Raw genomic sequence first — 22,001 nt, 5'->3', positions numbered from 1 at the left:
CTACTCCAATTAAAGTACTGAGCTGAATGCACATTTTTATCACTGAGGCTCAGTGCTCCAATATCTTCCCTCCTTCAATTGTCTGCAAATCATAAATTACTTTATCCAGCTCTTTCCCCACACCCCAATATTCCCCCGTCTTTGTCAAGCTCCAAAGACTCTGTAGGCAGAATTTTAAGTTGGGGAAATGTGTTCTGATTCAACCCTTCAAGCCTGCTCTACCTTTCAATATTTTGGCTGATCTGCTCCTGTAGCCTCAGCTCCCCTTTCCTGTCTACTCCCTTTAACTCTTCACTCCCCAATAGATAAATATCCTGTCTAAATTAGCCTTGAATATAATCAATGACCCACTTTCCACTGCTCCCTGGGTTAGAAAATATCAAATATTAAATGACCCCCAGAAGAAATTCTTCCTCACCCAAATCCCCTTACACTGAAACTGTGGTCTCTAATTCCAGATTCCCCGAAGGAAACATCCTCTAAGCATTTGCCCTGTAAAGCCCCCTCAGCACACTGCTCCTTCAGTTAGATCACTTCTAAATTAGATTTAAATTTAGATTCTAAACTCTGAATGAATATTCGCCCAATCTGTTCAACCTTTTGTCATTTCCAGGAATTAGCCTAGCGAACCTTCTCTGAAGTGCCTCCAATCCCTTCTTAAATAAGGAGACCAAAACTTTACACAGTAGTCTAGGTGTGGTTTCAACATCCTGTACACTGGTAACAATACACCCTTACATTTATACTCCACCAACCTTGAAATAAAGACCAATATTCCATTTCTAAATGACTTGCTGACTTGAGATTCATATATTCAGATCCCCAGTTCCCTCTGTACTGCAACATTTTGCAATCTGCCTCTATTTGGTGAGTCTGCGTGCCTTTTCAAGCATACGAGAGAGCGCACAAGACGGAGGTGCCTGCTAGCCAATATTTTCCAATGTAAATTAAAAAGATGGTCTTAGCGGTCAGGCCTCCATTGTGGAATGGAAACCAAGGAGGTGAAAAGGGCCTCAGGTTCTGCCTGGAGCACTGCATCCCCCACATCAATCTGCTAAAAGACCTTAAGTGGTCGTTTGATGGCCTCAGTGGTTACCTGCATATCCCCACTCCCAACTCCCCTATGTTCCTTTGCTTGGCTACATCAATCTCGAATTTAAAAGGTTCTCTAGAAAGGAACATTATTCTTTGTTTCCAACAAAGCTCCCTCCACCTCTGTTCTGTCGCACTTTGTATCCACATTCTTTTACCTGTACATGCTGAAGTGTTAAGAAATTTTCATTGTTTACTTGTGAAACACAAAATTGCAAGCTGCTATTGTTACGGCTGTAGCGCTGAGCTGAACATGTCTAAACACAGTTTTTTCTGAAAGAAAATGCATGCCACGTAGTACTTCAGTATCTGATTGGCTATATTATTAAGCAAGGTTGGCCAAAGCTAAAAGAAACCATTGTAGATGTCGCAAAGCTTAATTACAGGTTAAGGCCGTTGTACGAAGAGATCCGAAAGACAAAGTTCCACATGTGGCAAGCTGCTGGCACTGAGTCAGAAAACATTCTCTATCCTAGCTGTTTAGTCATTGAACCGGCAACATGACTGCATTTTGCCACTCTGATTGTGCAGCAAAAGCTATTACTCACAAATTGGTAAAAAGCACTCATCACCAAAAGCAAAAAAACTTTTGATCTATGGCTGACAAGGTTGGCAAACAAGTGAGATTTAGCTGAGCTTATTTAAGAACTAGTATTTATCAAAAGAGAGACAAGGTAGATATTATTTTATAAATAATAAATATCTAGCACGTAAGATAAAATCAGTACTTATCATTGAAATTACATAGCAATCAATTAAGGAATACATTTTTGATAATCATTAATGTGAACTCGTATGAGAAAAGTACTAAGGTCCTACTTAAACAGTTTATACTGGACTTCAGCTGAAGCAATGGAATTGGCAGACTGTTGTCAGCAAGCATAGACACATTCCATTGCCAAACATGGTAGGTGTTTTATTAACAAATGTGTCACACTCAAGTGAGCCAAATACTTCAAATCATATTCAGATGGACTAGGTGGAAGAAATATGCGCTCAATGCAAAAAAAAAATTTGGGCATTACATCACCTCATAGATACCGCTGCCCCCGGAATTATTTTCAAAATATCCATTTCACCTTTCTTCAAAAGTGCTACGCTGAGTGACTTTGTAATCTCGTATAAATTAAATACTGTGACTGGCACAGTTTCAGAGCTGCAAGATCTTATCTATAGAATATAGAATCAGGCATTATTCAGGACGGAAATTATGGAGCAGCAGGGTGGCACAGTGGTTAGCACTGTTGCCTGTCAGCTTCAGGGACCCGGGTTCGATTCCAGCCTCGGGTGACCGTCTGCATGGAGTTTTCATGTTCTCCCTGTGTCTGCGTGAGTTTCCTCCAGGTGCTCCAATTTCCCCCACAGTCCAAAGAATGCAGATTAGGTAGACTGGTTATTCTAAATTGTCCCTTGGTGTGGAGGTTATGGGGATTAGCGAGGTAAATAGTGGATAAGGAATAGGACCTAGACATGATGCAGACTTCATGGGCCAAATGCCTCCTTCTGCACTGTGGGGAATCTATGATAATTAACAGCAGATTCATGTGAGATTACTCTAGCAAAAACACAATGGGGCAAATAGCACGCCGTGCTGTAAACTTCTATATGCAGTGTAAAGATGACATAACAACACTCGTGTGTCATGGGTTTGAGTCTTCAGCATCTAATCCACGATTGACTGGCTCCGCAGTACATCAACATCATTGCTAGCATGTCGCCATTAACTCTTTATACTACACTATAAATCTCTTAAAAGATAAGGGACGCTCGTGACAATTAGAATTTGTTTTAAGGCTTTCAAAATAACTGCCTGGATCTTCTGGACGGTGTTAATACTACACCCGCAAAAATTTCTGTGTCCCAACTTTCAGTCAGGACGTCAGCATCGATAAGACTCGGCAGCAATCCCTGTGAAAGACTGATGACAATAGATGGACGAAGTGCATATTTTTATAACATTAGGTGCTGTATTCAGGTAATTATTTTAAAAATAAGACCACAAGTCTTTCAATGGGTGAGTTAGGAGGTAGGCGAGTGAGGAAGTAATCCAGTTGGGGAGGGGAGGGGTAGAACGATCGAGGAGCAGTTTGGTCTGGGGATGATGGCGTGGGAGGAGGCTCAATTCAGTTATGCTGGCTAATCACCAAGAGACTAGGTGTTAACTATTGCAACGTTTCCTGGGTAAGCTATCTACCTCGCCCAGTTATCTGATCTTGCTGACAGTCCTGGTCAGCGGAATCTGCCTATTGGAATTTAAACTTCCCCAGCAATTTCAGCTCATGTGCAGATCCTAATGCACATCCCCCAACTCAAGTCCCGATTTTGACAGTATAAACAATGGACAATTTGGATCATTTGTTTTAAGTGCATAATCTGGAAAAAAATGGTAAATTTTGAATCTGTCTTTTTGGGTTGAAAATTACTACAAACTGGATTTTTTTTTGAGATACGTTAATCAGCGGGATGAAGATTTTTAGCTTGCATCAACTTTTGGCCAAGGGTAAAAATAAATGCAAATAAAGTAAGGGATTGGTTAGTTGGCAGCCACATATGGCATTCTAACATTCCCACATCATAAATACAGGATATGACATGTGGGAGCAATGAATAATGGTCATCATTCATGAGAAAGACCCATCTCTTGAATGTGCTTGTCCTTTGGCAAAATATACCTTTTACTCCAGCTGTCTAGCAAAATTTTAAAAAGAAATGGGAGCAACTAGAGAAATGAGCACGTGGAATGGTTATAATGATTTGGCGCACGCAAGCATTTTAAAATTAGCCTCATTTGCTATCTCAGCAAATGGTGCAAGCGGAATGGGGGGCTTTGACAAGTGCAAATCCTTCTTTGATCACATTGAATAATTACACTGTGAAAAACGAGCATGTTACACACTAGCACTGTAACGATTGCACATTGGGAAAGTCCAAATGGCAACATTTCATTTATAGAATCATTTTAAATTCAAGCTCAGTGAAAGTACACGGCGTGATCATAATTCACTAATGGCACACTGAAGTGTCCTTATTTTTAATTCACAAAGTAATGCATTATCAAGAGAACACACCTTACCAAAGTCCAGATTCAACTTCGTGAAAAGTTCTCAGCCTTTTTATTCATTTTGTCATTTATTGTCAATTTACGTACATCTGTGATTTAAATCCTTGATGGATACAGCATCACATGAATCTTGTGCCCAACAGCTTTAGTGGGTAGGTTTTATTTTGTTTTTGTTCCAATTCAATCAAATCAAGTCCAGTTCAGAGTCTCAACAAGTTGAGACATTCCCGATCCAAGCTGACACGACAGGGCTCTCACCACCTGTCTTGGGCTTGATCTACACGATCCAAGCTGATTGGAGTAGGCAGAGCTCCTCCAAGGCTTCATCTCATTTGCATCTTAGCCAAAAGGCCGAAATGCCGCTTAAAAAAAAAAATCGCTTCAAATGAAGCTAAAAATGTCACCTAATGACTTCAACCAAGCACAGCATGTCGATACCACACTTGATCTTAGCCAAAAGGCCAAGAAGCGATGGATCAAGTGTATCAACACTCTGTGCTGATAAGTGACAGTTACTGCTGAACTTGGCACGCACCAGGCCACTGTTTCTTTGCGCTTTATCCCAAATGACACGAGTCTTGCTTGGTTTACCGCCAAGAGTGACAGTATTGTTCTCGGGGTAGCTGGATCGCCAGCCCTGATAACGAAATGGAGGAAGATAAGTGTAGTATTATCATGCTGCACTTGATTGAAGTCATTAGATTACATTTAAGATTCATTTGAAGCAATTTTTAAGAGGCATCTCAGTCTTTTGGCTAAGATGCAAATGAGATCAAGCCTTGGAGGAGGAGCTATGTCTACTCCAATCGGCTTGGATCATGTAGATCAAGCCCAAGACGTGAGGTGAGAGCCCTGTCTTGTCAGCTGAGATCAGGGATGTCCCAACTTGAGACTCTGAATTGGACCAAAATCAAAGAAAAAGTACAAAGAAAGGACATAAAAACTGATGAGGCAATTTGCATTCAGGTCTCTGATCAGCTTAATCTGGCAACAAGGCCATTCAGCCAACTCTTCTAGTCACTAAGATAATGGCTAATCTAATTGTAATCGCAACTCCATTTTCCTATCTCCCCTGTTGATCAAAAATTTGTTTAACTCAGTCTTGAATATATTCAATAATTTAGCCTACAATATCCAGTGGGAAAAAGATTAACACCCTCAAGAGGAGAAATTCCTCCTCATTTCTATCTTAAAACGGGACACTCCTTATTTCGAAAAGGCACCTCCTGGCTCTCAATTCTTTCACCAGGGCAGGCCAGGGGAGGACGGGGACATGAATGCAACCCAAGGTGGAATCTTGTTCACTTCTGCCTAAATTTGAATAATTAATTTGCGCAGATTATGATGCCAAAAAGAAGCTCATTTATCAATAAAGCCAATATAGTACAGCTTCTATGTATGGATTTCAAAATTGTGTGGAACAGAATTGCACTCATAATAAATAAATGGAATACACTGGGTTGGTAAATTTAAGACAGCTGGGTGGATATTTGAGAAGAGATTGAAAGAAAATTATGGGCACATTTTGTGGACACTGGTCTTAAAAATATCCCACATATTTCTTTGGTAAGGAACTACATTTTGCAGAGATTTTCCCCCTCCTTGCTGCCCATGAGGATAGAAACTGAAATGCATTTTAGGTTTGGTTGGTCCCAGTCTAATTCCCAGTGATCAAAGCCACATCAAAACTGCGAACAATTCAACACAAATTGGCAATTCCACTTTGTAAAGACATGAGGAAAGCTGGTTTTAGATGCAAACAGATTCATACTGTTACAGTATTCTGAAACTATGGTGAAAATGATTATTTAGGCTAATTATAGGAAGCTTCAGTCGGTACTGTGTTAACTTGGTGCAACCTAGAAAATGTGAAGTTAATTCCACAAGTATTCCAGTATAAAATCAACTTTATTGAACTGGACAGTGTCCAGGTGGCTGAAAAGCAACTCCCCTGCCAGTCCTATTTTCTCAACTCTAAACAGCCAACGTTCTACGGAGGACAAAGAAAATGTTTCAAAGACACACTGAAGCTCTTCATGAAGCATGACAACACTGCCATTCATGACCAGAAGAAGCTTGTTATCAATCATTCAAACTGAGGACAATTTGCCCACCAAGTTATATCATGCTGAGTCACACCTCTTAATGATTTGGTAGAGTAGTGGCAGAGAAGAAAAAGCAAATTCTGCACTGCAGATCCCACTGAAGCCCCATATGCCCAAAGATCAGTGGATCAAGAATCAGCCTGTTCAGTTACATGAAGACCAACTGCAGAAGCCCGTGACCGTGAGCTGATGGCTTCCTTGAATCGAGGGCAGCCAACAACAATGCTGACAAAATGGTGACAAAAAGGAAAAGAAATGCAATCTATTCACTTGCACCAATATCCAATACTTTGATGAACGCAAAACAGAAGCAAATGGCCAGTAAGACAACTGCAATATCTACTTTGTAGACCTTGCCAATACAAGTAAAAACTTACAAAATCTCTTATTTTTGTTATGATCCAGTTTCAACTCTCACATTGTCATCTATTATTTTGTTCTAATGATATTTTATTGCTTTGTCTTCTCCCCCTTGTACATACAGTTTCCCATTTTTATTCCAATGACTCAAAAGGTGTAGTGAGCTAACAAATAAAGAGAAATTAACTCTAGGGAAACATTTTCTCTACATAATACTTACAAGCAATATCCCAGTGGTTTACGCAACCGCAGTCTGCAAAATAACCTGAGCAGATACCTCGGTGCAGAAGTTATGGTGTTAGAGTACCTACAGACCACGAGCTCAAGTCTGCAAAAGCAGTTTGCAAAAGTGAACAGATTAACCACGAAAATTACTCAAATGTCATAAGAACATAAGAAATAGGAGCAGGAGTAGGCCATCTAGCCCTTCGAGCCTGCCCCGCCATTCAATAAGATCACGGCTGATCTGTCATGGCTCAGTTCCACTTTCCCGCCCTCTCCCCATAACCCTTAATCCCCTCTCTTATCAAAAAACACATCAACCCGCGTCTTAAAAATATTTAGCGAGGCAGCCTCCACCACTTCAACGGGCAGAGAATTCCAGAGATTCACCACCCTTTGAGTGAAGAAGTTCCTCCTCAACTCCGTTCTAAACTGCCCCCCCTTTATCTTGAGGCTGTGCCCCCTAGTCCTACTGTCTTTTTTGAGCGGGAACAGTCTCTCCACCTCTATCCTATCCATCCCATTCATCATCTTATACGTCTCAATGAGATCTCCCCTCATTCTTCTAAATTCTAACGAGTACAAGCCTAGTTTATTCAGCCTCTCCTCATAGCTCAACCCCCTCAACTCCGGTATCAGCCTAGTAAACCTCCTCTGCACTCCCTCCGAGGCCAAAATATCTTTGCGCAGGTGCGGCACCCAAAACTGCACACAGTACTCCAGCTGCGGCCTCACCAATGCCCTATACAGCTGCAGCAAGACCTCCCTACTTTTATATTCAATCCCCCTCGCTATGAAGGCCAGCGTCCCATTCGCCTTCCTGACCACCTGCTGCACCTGCAAGCTAGGTTTTTGCGACTCGTGCACAAGGACCCCGAGGTCCCTCTGCACCGTCGCCTGCTGCAGTTTTTCGCCACGTAAGTAATAGTCCTTCCTACCATTCTTCCTACCAAAGTGGACCACCTCACACTTGCCAACATTAAATGCCATTTGCCATTTCCTGGCCCATTCGCCCAGCCTATCTAGATCCTTCTGCAGACTCTCCACACCCTCCGCACAATTTGCCGTTCCCCCAATCTTGGTGTCATCAGCAAATTTCGACACCCTACACTCGGTTCCTTCCTCCAGATCATCTATATAAATGGTAAAAAGCTGAGGCCCCAGCACCGACCCCTGGGGCACTCCACTAGTCACCATCCGCCAATCCGAATAGCACCCGTTGACCCCCACTCTCTGCCTCCTATTTGACAACCAATCCTCTACCCATGCTAACACTCTACCCCCAACTCCATGTCCCTCAACCTTCTGCAATAACCTCTTGTGAGGTACTTCGTCAAACGCCTTCTGAAAATCCAGAAAGACCACATCCACCGGCTCTCCTCTATCCACCGCCCTTGACACATCCTCATAGAACTCCAGTAAATTTGTCAGACACGACTTCCCTTGAATGAAACCGTGCTGCGTCTGCTCTATCAAGCAATTCCCTTCAAGATGCCTCGCAATTTCCTCCTTAATGACGGATTCTAACATTTTACCTACCACAGACGTTCAACTAACCGGCCTATAATTCCCCGCCTTTTGCCTGGCACCCTTCTTAAACAACGGCGTAACATTAGCCGTTTTCCAATCTTCCGGCACTTCCCCGGAATCCAGCGACGTCTGGAAAATAACCACCAAGGCATCCACTATCACCTCCGCCATTTCTTTCAGCACCCTCGGATGCAATCCATCCGGTCCTGGGGACTTGTCCACAATCAGCCCCTCCAGTCTGTCGAGCACCGCCTCTCTAGTAACAGTAATGTCATTAAGACCCTCCAGTCCTACCACCTTTCCATCGCTAACACCCGGCAAATTATTCACGTCCTCCTCCGTGAAGACAGACGCAAAAAAGTTACTCAATACCTTAGCCATATCCCCATCCCCTACCACTAGGTCCCCTTTCTCATCCTCTAAAGGACCAACGTTCACCCTAGCCAGCCTTTTTATATATTTAAACCTCTCCCAATCCTCTTCTCGCCCACTACTCTTAGCTACTCTAAATTCCTCCGCTTTTAATTTAACACTTTTCTTCACCTCCTTCGTTATCCACGGGTTATTACCTCTCCTCCTACGGTCCTTTTTGACCAGCGGAATAAATTTCCGCTGAGCACCAAGAAAGATCTCCTTAAAGATCCTCCACTGCTCCTCAGCAGACCCTCCCTCCAACGCGCTCCCCCAGTCCACATTCGCCAATTCTTCTCTCATCCTACCGTACTCGCCTCTATTCAAACAAAGGACGCGTGTCCGGGAACCCACTTTCTCCTCCTCCACCTGCACCACAAACTCCACCATACAATGATCACTCTCCCCAAGAGGATCCTTCACCACAAGGTCCCTAATTCTACCCGCCTCATTACATAGCACCAGATCCAAGATAGCTCGCTCCCTCGTCGGCTCCAACACACACTGTTCCAGGAAACTATCCCGGCAGCATTCCAAGAACTCCTCCTCGAGCCCACCGTGTCCAACATGGATCGACCAATCAATATGCAGATTGAAATCCCCCATAACTACGGCCGTCCCATTCCTGCACGCCGCACTTATTTGCGCGTTAACAGCCCGCCCCACTTCCAGATCATTATTTGGGGGCCTATAGACGACACCCACCAGCGTCTTCCTCCCTTTGCTGTTCCTAATCTCCACCCACAACGATTCCACGTTCTGCTCCTTGGCTCCAATATCATCCCTTGCTACCACCTTGATGCTATCCTTAATCAGCAGAGCTACGCACTCCCCTTTTCCCTCCTGCCTATCCTTCCTAAACACTTGATAGCCCTGTACATTCAGCTCCCAGTCCCCGTCACCTTGCAGCCACGTCTCTGTAATGGCCACCAGATCGTATCCATTTCTGTTGATCTGCGCCACCAGCTCATCCACTTTATTCCGAATGCTTTGTGCATTCAGATAAAGCGCTTTCATCCCAGCCTTCACCTGGACTCTATTTGCCGTAACGCCACCAACCATACTCACGCCCCCTACTCCCTCTATTATTGGGACATCCTCGGCCTCTTCCCTTACCTGTACCCTATCCTTAACTTTAGACCTCGTAACGTCACCTACCCTCGCACCCTCCCCCCCCCAATTAGTTTAAAGCCCTGTCTACAGTCCTCTTTACTCGATTCGCCAGCACTCTGGTCCCAGCACAGTTCAGACCGACCCCATCCCGCCCGAACAGGTCCCACCTACCCCAATACTGGTGCCAATGCCCCATAAATTCAAACCCATTCCTCCCACACCAGTCCCTGAGCCACCCATTCACTTCCTTAATCCTGTCAACCCTACGCCCGTCTGCATTCGGTTCAGGCAGTAGCCCAGAGACGACCACCTTGTCGGTTCTACTTTTTAATTTCATTCCCAGCTTTTCATACTCCCTCCCCAGATCCTCAGTTCGCATTTTGCTTACGTCGTCGGCACCCACATGTACCACAACGACCGGATTCTCACCCTCCCACTCCAGGTTCCTCTGCAGCCCAGCTGCGACATCCTGTACCCGAGCACCAGGCAGACAACACACCCTTCTGTGCACTTTGTCATTGTGACAAAGGACAGTGGCAATACCCTTCACCCCACTATCCCCAATCACTACTACGTTCCTTTTCCCCTTCTCTTTGCCTATGTCCTGCTGCATCACTGTACCGTGTGCAGTTTGCTCACCGACCTCACCTCCCTCGTTCTCGTCCAGACTGGAAGCAAGAACCTCAAACCTGTTATGCAGCTTGAGAGGCTGAGGCCTCCTCTCCTCACCCCCCCTTCCTCCTCCCAGCAGCCCCCTCTTGTCCCTGACCCTTAGAGTTAGCCAGTGTAGGGGGGATGGATGTCACTTGCACCCCATTGACAATGGCTCCCTCTCTCCCCCGATGAGCCTCAGTGTCTGTAGCTCAGAGGCCAGCTCATCTACCTTGAGTTGGAGCTCCTCCAGCAACCTGCACTTACTACAGACATGGTCACTGGGATGGACCCTGGGGTCCACCAGTTCCCACATCATACAGAAACCACACATCACATGCCCCTCCATTATTCACTGTCGCAGTTTTGAAAAGAAAAATTTTTTTTCCCTTGTTTTTTCAAACGAACTCACCTGGCCTTTTTCCCCTCAAGCCCTTTTTGATATTAAGCCCTAATAGCTCACTCTGCTTCCCACTCACTCCGCTGCCCACACCAGGCCTCCTTTTAAACCTGGCGCTGAGTTAAAGCTATCTGGCCCACAACTCCCTCTAACCACTCCCTCAGAATTCTTAAAGCAGTAAATACAATAAATAAATGCTTCAAACAGTTCTACAAAGAACAAAGTGCTTCAAACTTATTTTAAACAGGTTTTTAACAGGTAAAATCTTAGCTCTCTCTCTGCTCCAGCAAACAATGGAAGGCTTCAAACGCAAATAGTTCATCAATATTCACTAAGGAATAAAATCAACCACCCCATACCTTATCCAGCCTGCGTGTGACTCCAGTCATACCACACTATGGTGGTTTAACTTAATGACTTTAAAGAGGTTTAGCAATTTTGGCAGAACTAGGGGTAAGAAATAGTGCAGATCTGCTGTCACCCACATTGCGAGAGCCAATAAAAAGAGCTGAGCTGTCTCCTAACAAAACAGCTGCATATAACACATGTATGCTGCAATACAAGATATCCAGCATGTACAATTAAATATGTCCCACACATCTTTTAACACTTAACTGAAGCACCAGCGTAACAGGGTGGGTAAAATGAGCAGATGCAACTGTGAGGTCAGTCGGTGCACTGCCTACAAAAGTTTCCTGAAAAAAAATTGACTAGAAACCCAAAAGGCAGCTTTGCTCAATACCAAAAACAAGTGAGACTGCATTAGCTAATAAGTCTACGGTGGAGATTATGTTTATGCAGACTTCAACGTTAGGGAATCTCATCACTTAAATGAAAAGGAACAACACACTAAACACAAAAACCTGCAACTTTTAACTACTCTTTCCTTTAAAACTAGAGTCAATTGTAAGGAGGATTTTAGTTCTTTTCTAAATTATAAGTCACTTAATGATACTCCTTTATGACAGAAGACAAATATATATGTGCTACAAGACCGAGCAGCTTGAACGTGTATATTTTTGATAAGATCACATAGCATTAACTAAACGCTCCGTTCAGTTTTAGGTCAACGGCAGTAGTTTACTCCAGGGCTGAAGGTCATTAATTTGGTTCCCAATTTAATAGCTAGATAATCTACCCTGGATATTGTATTGCAGTGCCAGAGATGCTTTCAGATGAAATGCTAAACCAAGGCTCCATCTACCTACTCAAATGGCTAAAAATCTCATGGCCTCTTTAAAAAAAAGAGGCCAGCATTTATTGCACCTCTCAAATTGTCCTTGAATTGCACGGTTTGCCAGGCCACTTCAGAGGTCAGTTAGGAGTCAACCACGTTGCTGTGAATCTGGAGTCACATGTCGACCAGACCAGGTAAAGACAGCAGATTTCCTTCCCCAAAAAACATTATGATTCTATGATTAGTGAGACAGATGGGTTTTTCCAACAGAGATAAGTTTCTTCCATTAGACTAACTTTCAACTCCATTTGTTTTTTCAAATTTATTCAACTTAAAATTCCACCGACATCCTTGGTGGGATTTGAATGCATGTTACTCCAGAACATTAGTAATCCAGAGGACCGTGCTAGTCTGGTGACATTCGCACCACACCACTGAAAAACTATTCCTCCAGCCACCAGGCCCCACATTTATCTCCCAAACGCTCCAGAACCATAGAACCACAGAATCCCTGCAATGCAAAAGGTGGCCATTAGACTCTCAAACCTGCACCAACTCTCCAATAGAACACCTTAGCAAGGTCCACTGCCTTCCCCTGCTGCTCTATTCCCGAAACCCCACACATTTACCATAGCTAATCCCTCACCTATGCATCTTTGGACACTGAGGGGAAATTTTACCATGGCCAATCCACCTAACATGCACATCTTTGGAATGTGGGAGGAAACCGGAACACCTGCAGGAAACCCACACAGACACAGGGAGGAACTGTGAAGTCCACACAGTCACCCAAGACCGGAACTGAATCCGGGTCCCAGGCACTGTGAGGCAGCAATACAAACCATTGTGCCAGCAGCAAAGTAGATTATCTGAGCACTCAATTTCTGTCTGCAGAACTTTGATGCTAGACAAATAAAGTTACAGCTGCCAGAAGAACAGTCCCTTTTTTGTATATTTAAATTAATCTGGTTTCAGACAGGCAGGGAGAGCTACCAAAAACGGCAAGGACCATACTGCAGCAGCCTTGCCCAAGTAACTTTCTGAATGTTGCCAAAGCGAGTACCAAGGGATTTCAGATCGGACCTGCAGTATAAACGAGTTCGACATACCTCCTTTAAAGAGAAACTGAGGTGAACATAGCACTGAATATGATGCAGGAGAATGGAATTAGTTTTAGAGTTTAAAAGATATACACAGAAACAACAGACCAAACACTTCCCTTCTGTACTGTAAACACTAGAGGATTTAGACTCATTTTATTCAATCTCTCCTCACAGCAAAGCCCCCTCGTCCTAGGAGTCAAATTAGTCTCCCTCTCTCTCTCTCCAAGACAAGAAGAGTCTTCCTTGTGTTTGGAAAATAAAACTGTACACAGCCGTCCGGGCATAGATTAATCCCTCTACCTAACTCACGACTAGATATTTAAAGCCTACATTGGAGGAATGTGTGATGTAATCTTCAAGTAAATAAACTGTAAAAGGCAAAAATATGTTCAGAGGTTAAAGGTAAAATACAATCTTCAACAAAATAAAACTTTAACCTCATTGCACTGTTAACCTGTTCACTAGTCAAAGTGAAAATGTCCCAAAGCTTTATATGAACACTCAAGCTCAATATTCAAGTACCTGAAAGTTTGGTTTTTGGCAAATGCCCTGTAATAAAAAGAGCTTGTAATGTGAAACCATTAAAGAAATGATTCCATCATAAATCTACAATACCACATGGAATATAACTTGCTTTTAATACCATGGCTCTACTGTTTGAATTGTTGGACTGCACCCATTGTATACATTCTTTTTCCATGGGACCAATTCCAAGGAACTTCGTAACAGAGCTGGTTTTAGGACGGGTGAAAGCTGCAAGGAGATAGCTTTAACGATATGAACATCTCTGACCATTACAGATATGTTAAAATCTAGTATCGCTCAAATGTTGCGTTGGGAAAATCAAAAGTACTTCCAGTAATATTTTATTCTTACAAAATTAAAAAAATTAAATGTGTAGTATAAATAGAAAATAGATCAATGATCATTTTTCTACAACCACTAAAAGCAAGTGTAACACATCTGTGCCTGTTTCTTTAACGAATAGCATTTTGGGCTAATGTTTTCTCTTTATAAACGACTTTTCTAATATAGAATTACATACACCTGGGTTTTGAGGTTAACTGCAAAAACAAAGCAATGCTTGCTGTTCACTACGATGATGGCTTCTCACAAAGCTTCTATGAGCTAATGAGCAGAGGCCACCTTTAATCCAGCAACTGATCTAACAGGGCAGCCTCTACAACACACTTGTGAAGTGTATGTGGTGAAGGGTAAGGAACAGCAAGGCTCTTCAAGCAAACAGATGCACAAATTCTAAACTGGAATGTAGAAAGCATAAAGTGTACTAGATTTAAATTATTTACAGGAAACTAAATAAAACTGCAAAAGATAGTTGTGATGAATAGAAAGCATTAAAATAATATTGTTTTTACTAAATATACGCACAAAGTCTGAAGGAACAAGAATCTTCACTTATAAAGTTTCAGAGCCAGAGATTTGTAAGTAATCATCATATTCCAAATTGACTTACTCCTGAATGCATTAATCCTAAAGTTCACCGCCCTTTATAATGAGAAAGTAGCCTTATTGTTGTACTGATTTCAACGCCATGTCCACTGACTGTTATAATGCACTTTGAGGAACAGGGTGTCTCTGATTGCAACACTGCTACCTGATTTACACTATATCAATGGTTAGAGGTCAGTTAGCTCAGTTGATCGGATGGCAAGTTTTTGATGGAAGCAATGTCAACAGTGTTCAACTCCCATGCCAACTGTGATTATTCATGAAGGTCCTGCCTTCTTAACTTTGCACCTCAGGCAAGGGGCAGCGAGCCTCAGGTTAAATCGCCAATCAGCTCTCAAAAGGGAGAGCAGCCTCTGGGACTGTGGCAACATTTATGTTAATGGGGAGCAGTTATCACTACCCGAAATCCAGCTATTGACTGTAAAGGTCATTCAGTCCAACGAGCCTGTACTGAATATTTCTACACCATACAAATCTTCTCCCATTCAATCTAGTTTTTCCTCAGCTTTTCAGCAGCTTGTTTTGTCCTTTCAGCATATACTTCTGTTCAATTCTCTCATGGGCTCTGCTCATTTCCTTTTGAAAGCATCGAAACTACCAGCCCCAAACCACTTCCTGTGGTAGTGACTTTTTCCATGTTTTAACCACTCTGAACAAAGAAATTTAGCCTCTTGGGTTTAGGAGTGATTATTTTGTATTCATGGTCTCTAGTTTTAGATTATCCCAGAAGTAGCAACATGGTTTCCACATGTCTGCAGTCCAATCCATTCATAAATATCAAGATATCAGAAGGTTCTTTAAGTATTTGTTTTTTGAAGAAAAATGTCCCAATCTGTGCAATCTCTCAGTAGTTGCAATCTCAGTCCTGATCTATCCTTGCAAATCATTTTTGTACTTTTTTTACATTGCGCCAACCACAACCGTGTGGGGCTTGGCCAAGACTCCACACAAGTTTAACATGATTCCCCGGGGTTTGAATTTTGTACTCCTGGAAATAAGGTTTACAGGTGAATCAGTCTACCACTAAGCTTATATGGTTGAATAACACTAATAATAATCACTGCCCTTCTGAAGAATAGCACCTCAATTTCCGTCCTTTCAATCTCTTGCATCGCTGGCAAGGGGATTCCAGAGCTCAAGGTCTGGACAATTGAAGGCGGTAAAGGAAGGGAAATTGGGGGAGTGTAGAATTCCTGCAGGAGACCAGAGAGATAAAAAGGAGACTCTCAAGAGGGATTTGAATAGAAGCAGGAGAATGAGAGAAATGAAAGAACGGGTCTTTTGGTGTGAATTAGGAATGTACTTGGAATCCATTTTCAGATGTGTTGACAAGCGACAGCTTGTAGGTGAGAAATAGGAGGGGACAAGAATCCTGCGAGATTCTAGAGATAATTGTGTGGGACAGTAAAGAGATGCTCCAGCTATGTCTGGGTAGATAGGAATGGAGCAAGGTGAGGTAGCCTCACTCAGCTGAACAGGTACAGAAAGAGTGTAGTCAACCATGACAAAGGCTGCAGAGAGGTTCGTTAAGTGATGTAGGATAGTAAAAGACAGTCACACAGAATTCCATGATTTTAATAAAGGCTATTTCTGTGCTGAGGCAGGGCAGAAGCCTTGGTTGGAGAAGTTTTTGTTCATGGATGAAAAACATTCTGGAAGCAGATGCAGAGAGCAGCAGCAATATTATCGGCCAGAAAAAAAAAACACAGGGTCAGCCCTGTTATGAATCAATGGAACGGAGAGGAGGCTGGCAAGATTTATTCCCGGCGGATGTACTCAACAGAAAGATTGGCAAAAGAGTGAGCAAAAACATGGCAGAATGAGTACAGTACGGGAAAATGTGAGATAAGCCAATTCAGTGTGAAGAATCGAAAAGGATATTATTTAAATGGAGAGAGACTACAAAATGCTGCAATACAGAGGGATCCGAGTGTCCTTGTACATAAACTGAAATAAATCAACATACAAATAGTGACTAATTAATACAGCAAATAGAATGCTGGCCTTCATTGCAAGAGGGATGGAGTACGAAAGTTGGAAAGTCCTGCTGCAATCGTACAAGGCATTAGCGAGACCACTCCTAGAGTACTATGGGCAGTCCTGGTCTCCTTCGGGTGGGCGGGGTAATGTTGAAAGAGGGGTAAGAAAGAGAAAAAAAATTGCTGATGGGAAAAAAAACTAAGTAGACCCGCCAGCAGGGGAATTAAAACAGTAAAAATGAAGAAGTGTTTTAAAGGTCTGCAAAGATAAAGGCAAATTACTGCGGATTCTGGAACCAGAAACAGAAAAATGCTGGATCATTTCAGCAGGTCTGATCGCATCGGTGGAGAGAGAATAGAGCCAATGTTTCAACTGTGGATTACGGACTCAAAACGTTGGCTTTATTCTCTCTCCACAGGGGGGGGGGGGGGGAGGAGGAGAAGAGACCTGCGAGGATTTACCAGCATTTTCTGTTCGTGTATCACTTCTTTCCCCAAGTTTTACTGTTTTTATTTGCTTTTTCGGCGAGTATCGGTGGAGATATACAAAGAAACAGGGTTAACGTTTGGAGTAGAAGTCACATTGGTCAGGAAACATTAACTCATATTTCCTCTCAGCACACAGATGCTTGCCAGTCCTTACAGAGTATTTCCAGAGCTCTGTTTCAACGTCAGGCAGGGAGACAAGGGTGGGCTTTGGTCTGGAGCAGGGGCACAGAACGTAGGACGTACAGTTGGGAAAGAGTGTCTGCTGCCCTGCGCCTTTTACATGGCGAGGAAACGGCAACATGGGTTATGTTCATCCCTGGGGAGAGTCACTCTGACAATGTCCTCTTTATCCCGGCAGGAATTTCCCCTTCACCTGACTGCCACAGGGGGGATGGGGTGGGACCCTTTCCTTCCCCATCTCCGTCTGCCCGCCCGCCAGCCACTCGCTCTCTCTCTCTCGCCGCACACACGCGGCTCCCCGCCCGGGCTTCATTCCCGTCCCGGCGACTGTCTCTCAGTCACACCGGTTCTCCCACTCATTCTTCGCCCCTACCGTGGCCGGGTGTCTCTCAGCGCCGGCTCGGTCCCCTTTCACAAGAGTCTCTTACCCGCCGCCGCCGCTCTCCGGCTCGAGCTGCTGTTACCAGGCAACGCTGCCACATCGCGGGCCCCCCGCCCGCGCCCGCGCCCCTGCCTCTTCTCGCGAGCGCAGGTCACGCGCGGTGCCGTCGGGCTGGGAGCGAGCGAGCGAGCGAGCCGCCCGGGGACTTGCGCAGTGCCGTCGGGCTGGGAGCGAGTCGACCAGGCGCCTGCGCAGTGCCGTCGGGCTGGGAGTGAGTCGCCCAGGCGCCTGCGCAGTGCCGTCGGGCTGGAGACCTAGGCGGTTGCGCGATGCGGTTGGCGCGAGGCGCGGTGTTGCGTGCAACAGGCTGTCAGTGCCGGCTCTTCCGTCTGGGCTAATAGGTAGGTTATAGTTGCAACCCAGTTCAGAGGATACACGGCAACAGCTCCACATTTATTGACATCGATAACCACGCCGCTTGGAAAAATCTGGAACGATGAGTGGAAAACATCTGAGCTGGGATAACATCCTCAGGAACAATCCGTGGCTTTCGCCCAACTGTGGAAACCCAAATCTGGAATTAGGATCAAGTCAGGGGGAGAAATCATGGGCCCTGCTGTTTCCTAGCACCGAATTTATTCTGTTTAAGTTTAAAAATTTATTTATTTGCGTCACAAGTAGGCTTACATTTACAGTACAATGAAGTTACTGTGAAAATCCCCTAGTCGCCACACTCCGGCACCTGTTCGGGTACACTGAGAGGGAATTTAGCATGGTGGATGCACTCTAACCAGCATGTCTTTCGGATTGTGGGAGAAATAAAACAAAAGTTTTTCCGTGTTCAATGTGGCGACACGAGGTTGTGCACAATAAGTATCTAGTCTGCGTCATGAGCAGCAGTCGAGGGCTAGGATTAGTAGGACTGTGAGTTTTATTCGATGGGATATCAAGTTAACAGCACCATGGCAATGTTTAGGGCCGTCGGCAATTTTAATGATAGACTAGGCTAAATAAGTGGAGTGGTTGCAACATTTTTTAGCAAATGAATAGCAGATGAGGCGACGCAGCGCTCAATTCTGCTGAGTATGCAGGGCAAAGATCTAAAAGTTGTTGAGAAATCTGGCCACACCTCAAAAGGCAGGAGACATTCTGTTTGCAGATTTGATTGCACTTGTGCAAAATTACCATAGTCTGAAGCTCTTGGTGATTGTTCAAAGATTCAAGTTTCGTAGTCATTTTCAGAAGGCAGGTCAGTCAGTAGATAACTTTGTGGCAGAATTACACCAGCTCTCGGAACATTGTGAGTTTAGAACATTATTGGAAGATATCAATTGCTGAGCGTAAGTCTGTGACATTAATGAAGACAGCATTCAATGTTGACTGTTGGGTGAAGCCGCACTGACTTTTTAGAAGGCTCTAGAAATTCTGCAGGGTGTGGAAATGTCTGTCAATAATATTAAATTACTCAGAAGGCTAATGTTGGCACCCAGGCAAGGGCACTGCATCAAATGAAGAATTAACTTGCAAGGGAAAGCCGTGGAATGTCTTGGTGTGGAGTGCAACACTATGTGAATCATTGCAAATTTATGGATGCTGTTTGTCGTTGGTGCAATGCAGTGGTGCAAAAAGCAAAACAAAGGCTGAACAAGAAAATCTAAACTCAAAGAAGCCTTAATTAGCTACGCGTCACCTAGGTAGCTTAGAGCAGGCAGAGAAGCAAGCTTACATGTTTAATGCGAATTAGCTTGAATGGAGCCTATTTGTACTGGTGCTCAATAGTAAGGAAATTAAGATGGAGGTGAACACAGGAGCCTCCATAATTAGTGATGAAACCTACAAGTTGACTTGGGACTCTAACCGAGAATCAGCCCTTAATGTGGAAGAGATTAAACTTCAAACGTACACCAAAGAGTCCATACCATTCCTTTAGGCGTTGGAAGTGCCTATTACGTATAACAGACAAGAAACAAGGGCACGCCTCCTTTGGTAAAAAGGAAGGGGTCTAGTTTATTAGGGTGTGACTGGCTCTGCAAAATTCCATTCAAGCGAGATGAGATCAAGCACTCGAGGGTGACCGAGGATCTTGTTAAGAAGTATCCTGAAGTCTTCAGGGATGAACTGGATATGTTGCGTGATACTACAGTGAAGTTATCCGTGGATCCTCAGGCTACAGCTGACTGTTTCAAGCCCACGACAGTGCCGTGTGCCATGAAAAGTAAAGTGGAGAAGGTGTCGGAACAACTGCAAAGGCTTGGAATCGTTGAGCCCATTCGGTTTTCTAGCTGGGCAGCACCAATTGTTCCTGTCCTTAAAAATGGTGTGCCTATGTGGACACTATAAGCTCACCATGAATCAGGTTTCCAAATTTATTGCTTATTTGTTACCTAGGGTGGGTGATTTGTTTTCAACTCTTGCTGGAGGCAAGATGTTCTCAAAACGTGACATGAGCCATGCCTATCAACAATGGCGGTATAGTGGTTAGCATTGCTGCCTCAACGTCAGGAACCCAGGTTTGATTCTGACCTCGGGTGACTGCCTGTATGGAGTTTGTATGTTCCCCTCGTGTCTGCATGGGTTTCTTCTGGATGCTGCAGTTTCTGCCTGCAATCAAAATATGTGCAGGTTAGGTGGAATATGCAGGGTTATGTCGATGGGAGAGAGGGGAGGGCCTAAATGGGATGCTTTTTCAGATAGTCAGTGCAGACTCAATGGGCCAAATGCCCTCTTTCTGCACTGTAGGAATTCCATGGTTCTTGCTAGAGGAGGACTCTAAGCAGTATGTTACAATTAACACGCATTTAGGTCTGCTCAAGTACAGTTGTTTGGTTTTCGGGGTATCCTCCAGTCTGGGGATTTTTCAACGAATAACAGACAACCTCGGCCTTCCTCATGCAGCAGTCTACTTGGTCGACATCTTGATTATGGGGAAGACTGAGGACGAACACCTCAGCCTCTGGATCGAGCATTAAAAAGTTTTTCAGAAACGGGATTGCATCTGAAGTGGAGCAAGTGCATTTTCCAGGCATGAAAAGTATCTAGGTTATAAAATCTTGGCGCGAGGCTTACCTCTTGTGGAAATGAAGATTAGGGTTATTATGGAAGCTCCAGATCGAAAGAATGTTTCAGAGCTCAGATCGTTTTTGGGCTTGGTATACTATTATGGAGCATTTTTGCCAGATCTTTCAACTATGTTGGTGCCACTGTATATACTCCTTCCCAAAGAAACCAAAGTGGGAGTAAGCACAAAAGAAAGCTTTCAAGGATGTGAAAGTGCTGCTGTAATCAGTTAATTTGATCAAAACAGGGAACTCATTCTGTCTTGTAATGCCTCGTCCTACAGTATGGGGCTGCTACTCTCACATTTAATGGAGGACGGGTCAGAAAAACCCATTGGTTTTGCATCCCAGATGCTGATAGGCTGAAAAGGGGTATTCACAGTGAGACGAAGAAGGTCTAGCTATCGTCTTAGGTGTAAAAAGATTCCGTCAGTACAATGACGGTCATTCCTTCACAATGTGTACTGACCGCAAACTGTTGATGAGTCTTTTCAGTGAGTCAAAACGTATTCCTCCCATGGCCTCAGTGAGATTACAGCATTGGGCCCTTACATTGTCAGCTTATCAATACAGTACTGTGTACAGGGCGAGGAAGAACAGTGCGAACAGCGATGATGTGTTGAGTCACCTCACTTTACTGGATATGCCAACGAGGGTTCTGTTTCCCACCAAGCCAATTTTCTTACTCAAGAGTCTTGCACATTCTCCAATGAATACTAAGCAAAGAAAGCAGTGGATGGGCAGAGATCCTATTCTATCTCAAGAGTTTTCTGATGCAAGGATGCCCTACTGTTATAGGAGATGATGGGTTGAGACCTTACATGAAGTGCACCCATGAGTTAAGTGCACAGAATGGTCGCATACCGTGGGGATTGAGGGTGGTCGTTCTGCCCCTTTGTCACGAGCAAGTCATGGATGAAATTCATGAGGCTCATCCAGGCGCCTCTCAAATGAGAAGTCGGGCCAGACCACATGTTTAGTGGCCTGATTTGGATCAGGGCCTGGAGAATAGGGTGAAAACCTGTCGCGCGTGTTAGATAAACCAGAAGACGGTGCCGACAGCACCACTTCGTCCTTGGGAGTAGCTTTACCGGCCGTGGTCCAGATGTCACATGGACTTTGCGGACCTTCCATGAATCGTATGTTTTTTGTCATCTTAGATGCACATTCGAGTGGTTGGAAGCACATATGAATAACATTGCAGCTCCTGTTACAATGGA

At 44.0% G+C, this 22,001-nt stretch overlaps 1 protein-coding gene and 1 non-coding gene across 2 annotated transcripts in view; both read right to left on the bottom strand.

The window, feature by feature from the left end:
- Positions 1-17,821, bottom strand: part of chst12a (carbohydrate (chondroitin 4) sulfotransferase 12a) — a 29,341-nt gene extending 11,520 nt beyond the window's left edge. The window contains exon 1 of the mRNA XM_080206305.1: positions 17,772-17,821. The gene's annotated coding sequence lies outside the window, so the exon portion shown is untranslated. The remainder of the gene's footprint in view (positions 1-17,771) is intronic.
- On the bottom strand, positions 4,443-4,626 carry LOC145355209 (U2 spliceosomal RNA). Its single transcript, XR_013888939.1, has one exon. It is a non-coding gene; the product is annotated as a U2 spliceosomal RNA (small nuclear RNA).
- Positions 17,822-22,001: the final 4,180 nt, after the last annotated feature.

The sequence above is a fragment of the Carcharhinus amblyrhynchos genome, chromosome 18 (assembly GCF_965287045.1).
Source record: "Carcharhinus amblyrhynchos chromosome 18, sCarAmb.v2.hapA, whole genome shotgun sequence".
NCBI lineage: Eukaryota > Metazoa > Chordata > Chondrichthyes > Carcharhiniformes > Carcharhinidae > Carcharhinus > Carcharhinus amblyrhynchos.
The sequence above is the reverse complement of the archived record's forward strand: the minus strand, read 5'-3'. Positions and strand labels throughout refer to the sequence as shown.